Here is a 7,500-nt window from a genome sequence, read left to right on the forward strand (position 1 = left end):
GACAAACTAAAAACCAGCAGGAAATTAAACAAAAATATGACCTACATAAGAAAATGAATAACATTCAGTTGATCTAATCTAAAAAAAAAAACAGGAACACCTCGCAAAAAAAGAAAAAAAAGAAAAGAAGGAGAAGAAGAAGAAGAAGAAGAAGAAGAAAAAAAAAACAGGAACACCTCGCAAAAAAGGAAAAAAAAAAAAACAAAAAAAAAACAGGAAGATCTCACAAAGAAATAAATCCAGACTATATGATCAAGGTCTACGGGCAAGCAAACAAGGCAGCAAGCTCAGCCCATCTTACATGCTTACGAACATCCTTCCCCAACCGCACCCACGCCAATACAAACCAGTATAAACAAACGGACCATTGCAACGCGCGGAACACACACGTGTACACGCACTTGACGTACACTCAAGACTGACCAGCTCTCGAGTGCGGGTGTTCACTAAATTCTCGAAGATTGGATACCTCGTTAAGATAAATATTAAGTCTGATTTTACTTGCAAATCTCTCGCTGTGTTGTCTTGGGGTTTCCTCGGTAAGTAGGTACTTGGCAGTTTTGTTTGTCATTATGATAATATGTAATATTAATATCTTTATAATCCTTATGTTAGTTATGATAGAGATGATGATAATAGTGACTGATGATAGAGGTATGATGATGATTGTAGTGAATATAGAAATATTACCTTAATAATGAAAATGTAATTGTCAATAATACTAAAAACAGAATCGTAACAAGTACACTAGCTACAATAGCTGTAGTAATATTGGTACAATAGTAATATCGATCAATAGGTCTTATCGTATAATCTCACTATATCTATCATATCTATCCTTATCACCATCACCCTCACCGCTATCGGCATCGTCACCATCGCCCCAAAGGTACCCCCCCCCCACGCCAACACTGCTTGCACTACCGGACCTTCAGGAGACCAAAGACGCCACGCTAAGGCCTCGGCGGATCAAACCGGCATGCTGAGGGGCTGGTTTTCTCTCTATTTTATGAGAAGATGCTGTTTAAAAGTCGACCAAAGGCGCCGACGCCCAGTGACTGCGATAACACAAAAGTGCTTCTGCCTTTGCGAGGGACGCCTAAGGGCCGGTCGGGGGCGAGGAGCCGCCGCTGCCAGGCCGCCCGCATGCCAGCTTGATCTCAAATACATATTTCTTCTGATTGTTTTAATGCCGCCTGTCGCCTTCGATGATGCGTAGACGCACACATGCACACGCACACACACACACACACACACACACACACACACATGCTTGGTGTATGTATTGATACTGAAGGCCACAAACGTATCTTGTCTTTGGGGGTGCTTACTATATATACTAAGGTTTATCACTGGAGTATCCCTATATATCATAACATACAATCTATATAACTCCCTCTTTATCTCTCTCTCTCTCTCCTTCTCTCTTTATCTATATCTCTCTCTCCATCTCTTTCTCATTCCCTCCTCCTCTCCCTCTCCCCCTCCTCTTCCCCTTCCCCCTCCCCTTCCTCCCCACCCCCCTCCCCTTCTCCCTCTTCCTCTTCCTCATCCCCTTCTCCCTCTTCCTCTCCCCTTCTCCCTCTTCCTCTCCCCCTCCCCCTCCTTCTAACTCCTCCCCCATGCACCCACTCCTGCCAACCACGCCCGTCGCCGCGCCGTCGAATCGAAGAAACGACATCGCCATGAGTGTTTGCCCTCGAGACAGACGCTGGCCGCCCACCGCGCTGTCGTCCCGCCTGCCAGAGAGCCTTGGGAGAGTTTGCACAGGGCCTCTCAGTGTCTCTGCACGCCCACGACTTCAACGGGCGTCGAGCGAGTGGGTGGCCTTCCCATTCGTATATCTGGTTTGTTTCGACGGGTGGCCTCCGTGCCGTAGAATGTATTACGGCTTATAGGGTGGTCATTCCCGAGGAAAAGAAGGGGTATAAAATCCAGTAAATATTTACTATTAGTATTTTTGTTATTATAACAATATAACAAAATAACAACAACAATAACTCCCCCTAAAAATAATCACAATGAACGTACTAACAACGAGAAAAACAATCTTGAAAATGGATGAAACAAATCGAAACAACAAAGAACTAATCACAGGAGAAAAGAAAAAACAAGAAAATACACCAATCTCTAATGCATTACCATGAGAGAAACGTAGGCAATAAGGTAAGAAAATGTCATTAAATCACAGTCAAAGACAGAGAGAGAGAAAGAGAGAGAGAGAGAGAGACAGAGAGAGACAGAGAGAGAGAGAGAGAGAGAGAGAGAGAGAGAGAGAGAGAGAGAGAGAGAGAGAGAGAGAGAGAGAGAGAGAGAGAGAGAGAGAGAAAAAATAAGAGAGAAAGAAGAATTTCCTTAATGCACTTTTACACGGTCGAAGGTAAATACAGTCCGTCTCTGCTCAAACTTGACCGTCAAGTTACCACAGACTTCAAAAAGCTGTGTTTACGAAGACAGAAGGATAAGAGAAAGAAGAGGAGGGAGGAATGCAGAGTAAAGGAGAGAAAGAGAGGAATTGAGGACGTGAAGGGTGGGAGGGAGTAGCAGGAGAGGGGGATGAGGAGAGAAATATATATATATATATATATATATATATATATATATATATATATATATATATGAAGAGATAAATAGATAGAGAGATAGAGTGCGTTTTGAGGGGAAGGCATATGTTCCATTTACAGAAAAAGAAAAGAAAAGAAAAAAAAAGAATGAACAACCACTGCGATTTGATTTCGAATACCAAAGATTGAGGAGAAGAAGAAAAAGAAAAAAAGAAAAAGAACAAAAGAAGAACAAAAGAAGAAGAAAAAATAAATAAACGAAAAAGAACAAAAATAATCAAAAGAAGAAAAGAAGAAGAAAAAAAAGAGAAGTAGAAAAAAAACAAGAAAAATAAGATGGGAAAAAAGGGAAAAGAAGATAAGAAGAAGAATGAAGAGAAGCAGAAATAGGGAAAAAAAAGAAAAAGACAATGAAGAAAAAGAAAAAAAAGAAGTATAAAGAAAAGAAGTAGAAGAAGGAAAAGAAGCAGAAATGAGAAAAAAATAAGAAGAATAAATAAAAACAAGAACAGAAGAAGAAAATAAAGAGAAAGAAAAGAAGAAGAAGAAAAAAAATGATATCAGCAACCACAAATACCTGAACAGACGAAGAGTTTCCAGTTGAACTCGGTCTATTAAACTCTTCGAAATATGAAGCTAAGCTCTGTTGCTTGTAATAGATAAAATATGTAGACCTTCAAGTTCATTAGAGGCAGGTGACGTAAATAGTGGAGATGCTTAAGGACGTGTCAATGGCGGAGATAAGGAGAGGGAGTGAGAGGATTGAGGAGGAGAAAGGAGGGGGAGAGAAATATAAGAAGAAAGAGATATAGGAAGATAGGATGATAGGAAGATGGGAAGAGAGGATGTGAGTGTGTGTGTGTGTGTGTGTGTGTGTGTGTGTGTGTGTGTGTGTGTGTGTGTGTGTGTGTGTGTGTGTGTGAGAGAGAGAGAGAGAGAGAGAGAGAGAGAAAAGAGAGAGAGAGAGAGAGAGAGAGAGAGTGAGAGAGACAGACAGACAGAAAGAGAAAGAACATAAAAGCATAAGTACACACAGCGTATAAACAGCGAACAAAAATCAACGAATAAAAAAAAAAAAAAAAAAAAAAAAAAAAAAAAAACAGACCTCACAACAAAACAAAACAAAAACCAAAAACAAACAGAAAACAAAGTGAAACGAAGAAAAAAAAAAGAAAAGAAAAGAAAAAATCCGTCAACGAAGGAGAGATGAACAGCCTTGTGAAGGTGGTCAGGTGACGCGCCTCGAAAGGTTAGAGCGCCAGAGACTCCGGCAGGTGAAAGCGGCGACCGGTTGAGAGTTCATTCATTTGTTTACGACGCCATGACGGGACGGATTCGAGTGCTTGGGATGTGGGAGAGTGAGGAGAGGCCAGAAAAGAGGGGAGGAGAGGAGATGGGAGAGGAGGAGAAGGGAGGGGAGGGGGGGATTGGTGGGGAAGGGTGGGGTGGGGTGGGGAGGGGTGGGGTGGGGATGGGTGGGGTGGGGAGGGAGGGGAGGGGAGGGGTGGGGAGGAGAGGAGAGAAGAAGAAGGGGAGAGAGGAGGTGAGAGGAGATGAAGAGAAGAGATGGGTAGAGAATGATTAAAATGGTAGAGATGAAGAAATAGATAGATAGAAATATATATAGAGAGAAAGAGAGAAAGAGAGAGAGAATCAGAAATGATGTCAAAGAATAAAAAAATTTCCATTAAATTTCAAAGTCTCGTTTAAGCAATGATGGCGCATTTTTTCGTTGCCTTGAGATGAACTGTACTGATTGTCTGCACGTTGCAGATGCAGCACGGGTGTTTGCTTGCCGGTATATATGTGTGTGTGTGCATCAGAATTGAATATATATTTTATTATGAGTATATATTCTCGGTATCTCTTTAGTCATCTTTCAAAAGCAACCAATTATTTTCTTTCTGAACATACTGTACACATGTTTATATGCAAATATACACACCCACCCACCCACCTAACCACCGCTCTCTCTCTCTCTCTCTCTCTCTCTCTTTGTCTCTTTGTCTCTTTCTCTCTCTCTCTCTCTATGTCTCTCTCTCTCTCTCTTTCTCTTTCTCTTTCGCTCTTTCTCTCTCTCTCTCTACACACACACTGATGTGTGTGTGTATATATATATATATATATATATGTATATATATATATATATATATATATATATATATATATATATATATATATATATATATATATAAATATATATATATGTATATATATATATATGTGTGTGTGTGTGTGTGTGTGTGTGTGTTTTTGTGTGTTTGTGTGTGTGTGTGTGTTTGTTTGTGTGTGTGTGTGTGTGTGTGTGTGTGTGTGTGTGCGCGCGCAACACACACACACACACACACACACACACACACACACACACACACACACACACACACACACACACACACACACACACACACACGCGCGCGCACACACGCCCACGCGCACGCGCCATACACATACACATACACATATATACATATATGTATATATACATATATATACTTATATATATATATATATATATATATATATATATATATATATATATATATATATATATATGAAGACCTTTAAATAAACAATATATTCTTCCTCTCCGTTGTTTCTTTCACTTCGAGACTCATATCTCGACGCCATAAAACAAGAAAGTAAAAGCTAGATTAATCAACGATAAATCCACAAGGCAAAGGAAGCGACGATCTCGACACATAAAAAGAAAAGCTCTTTTTTTCTCAAAGACTTTTTTTCCTTTTTTTTTTAACGAGAAAAGGCGATGTGACGCGCCACTCTTCTTGCATTTACTTACGACTTCTTGACATGTCTTGGTTCTTCTTGTATTTCTTCTTTCTCTTTTCTTTTGTTTTGCCTTTTCTGAGGTTTTGTTTGGCTTGCTTGATTTTGATCGGATTTTTTTTTTTTTTTTTTTTTTTTACCATGTCCTTGATTTTTTTTTTTCTCCGTTTTCTGGATTTCCTTGATTTCTTTTAGATTGTCTTTTCATAGTTTTTATTTATCATTTCTTAGATTTTCTTGTATTTTCTTGAATTCCCTTGCCTTTGCCTGTTTGCATTTTCTTGCCTTCTCCTGGATTTTCATGTTTTTTTCCTGGGTCCTCTCCCCTTTCCTTAAATCTTTTGACTTTTCTTTAATTCTCTTACCTTTTCCTAGATTTCCTTGAATTTTCCTCGACCTTATCAACTTCTTAATTTCCTTTCTCTTCTTGAAATAAATATCTTTTGTGAGGAATTTGTGACGTGGAATATCTTGAATAAAGTACGGTAATGCAGTTATTGCATGATTGACGAATGCAAAGGAAAATTACAAACCAAATATATAAAACTAAAAGAAAGAAAGAAAACAAACAAACAGAGGCCGATTAAATTCGAAGGCCAAAAGCAAATTAAAAGACGAATAAAAATGCCCACGGTGTTAACGTAATCCAGAAGCGACCTTATAAGTTAATGAGCAAATCGTGAGAAAATGTGGAGAGAAAAGTTTATGAAGCGTTAAGAGATGGCGGCGTAAGAGGCTTCCGATCTCGGCAAATGCTCCAAAGTCATGATTAAATGAGCCGCCCTAAAAAAAAAGAAAAAAAAGAGATATGTGATTCAAATATCAAATATATATATAATAGAATAAAAAACAGCGAATTTTTTTTTAATGAGAATTGATCGATCCCTATTTTCATTTTCATCCTTTCACATGATCCCCGCAATGCAAATTAGCGTATCATTTTTCAAGTTAAGATTCACGCACCTTCCATTACTCGCAAAAGATTAAATGAACACAAATCCTTCTACACCGGCGACCTTTTCCATTATTCATATGAGAACGGATTCAAAAATTAATTATAGCATTCTAGACACCGTTCAGACTTAACCACTAAATTAATTAATGAAATCCAATTACAGAGCCGAGTGCCTGCTTTACATAAATGGCTGGCTAATGAGGGAAGCTACCATGAACTCTTGCATGATGAACGGGTCTATTACCATGGACTGTTGCATGGTTGATGGTTGGTCTCGGGGAGATGTGTATATGGTAGTCTATAAAGCAAACAAACAAGCAAAAGAAAGAAAGAAAGAAACAAACAAACAAACAAAATTACCAACACACAAAAGTATCTTTATCAGTATATTCTCTTGTAAAAAAAAACATACACATAACCCTCAATTAATAATAAAACAAAAGAAGAACAAATATTTTTTAAGTAAAACAAACAAACAAACAAACATAAAACAACAACAGCAATGTTGATTAATGTAAAATCAACACGTCAGCAAGCAACAAATGTGAAAGAGCATTCCACCGAGGCAGCGACATTCCATGCTCAGCGCTCAAAGGTTCAGCCGAAGCAGTGTACACAAGAGTTCGGAAAGGGTGGGACTGTACGGTGATACAGTCCACCTTTCTGGGGTATTTCAGGTGTACAGGCCTTGCTATTTGAGTATCCGTGGTGGAAAAGTAAGTAAAGAAGAGAAGAGGGAAAGGAGAAGGAAGGAAGGAAGGAAGGAGGGAGGGAGGGGAGAAGAGAGGGAGGGAGAGGGAAGGAAGGAGGGAAAGGGAAGGAAATAGATAGAGATAGAGATAGAAAGAGATAGAGAGTGAGTTGAATGTGGCTAGTTGAATGTGTGTTAAGTCCGTACCATCTTTAAAATTACAAGTTTACAAATAATATATATATATATGAAATGTACTGTATATCACCCCTCTCCTCTCTCTTCCTCTCCCTCTCATTCTTCCTCTATCTCTCAATGTCCCTCCCTCTTCCTCTTCCTCTTCCTCTCCCTCTCCATCCTCCTTTCCCCGTTCCTCTCCCTATCCATCCTCCTTTCCCTGTTCCTCTCCCTCTCCCTTTCCCTCTCCCTATCCCTCCCCTATCCCTCCCCTTATCCCTCTCCCTCACCTTCCTTCTCCACAATCTTTATGAACAACACCTACCTAA

The 7,500-nt window shown here is 39.4% G+C and overlaps 1 protein-coding gene across 2 annotated transcripts in view; it reads right to left on the reverse strand.

The window, feature by feature from the left end:
- The window catches only part of LOC122249543 (protein Wnt-5b), a 628,546-nt gene that overhangs the window by 560,125 nt on the left and 60,921 nt on the right, over positions 1 to 7,500 (reverse strand). The window contains exon 2 of one of the 2 annotated variants that reach the window (XM_086539036.1): positions 7,497 to 7,500. This exon is cut by the window's right edge and continues 121 nt beyond it. The exons of the other annotated variant lie outside the window; for it this stretch is intronic. The gene's annotated coding sequence lies outside the window, so the exon portion shown is untranslated. The remainder of the gene's footprint in view (positions 1 to 7,496) is intronic. 2 annotated transcript variants of the gene reach the window in all.

The sequence above is a fragment of the Penaeus japonicus genome, unplaced genomic scaffold (genome assembly GCF_977035675.1).
Source record: "Penaeus japonicus unplaced genomic scaffold, GWHDUDI00000001_assembly GWHDUDI00000008, whole genome shotgun sequence".
Taxonomy (NCBI): Eukaryota; Metazoa; Arthropoda; class Malacostraca; order Decapoda; family Penaeidae; genus Penaeus; species Penaeus japonicus.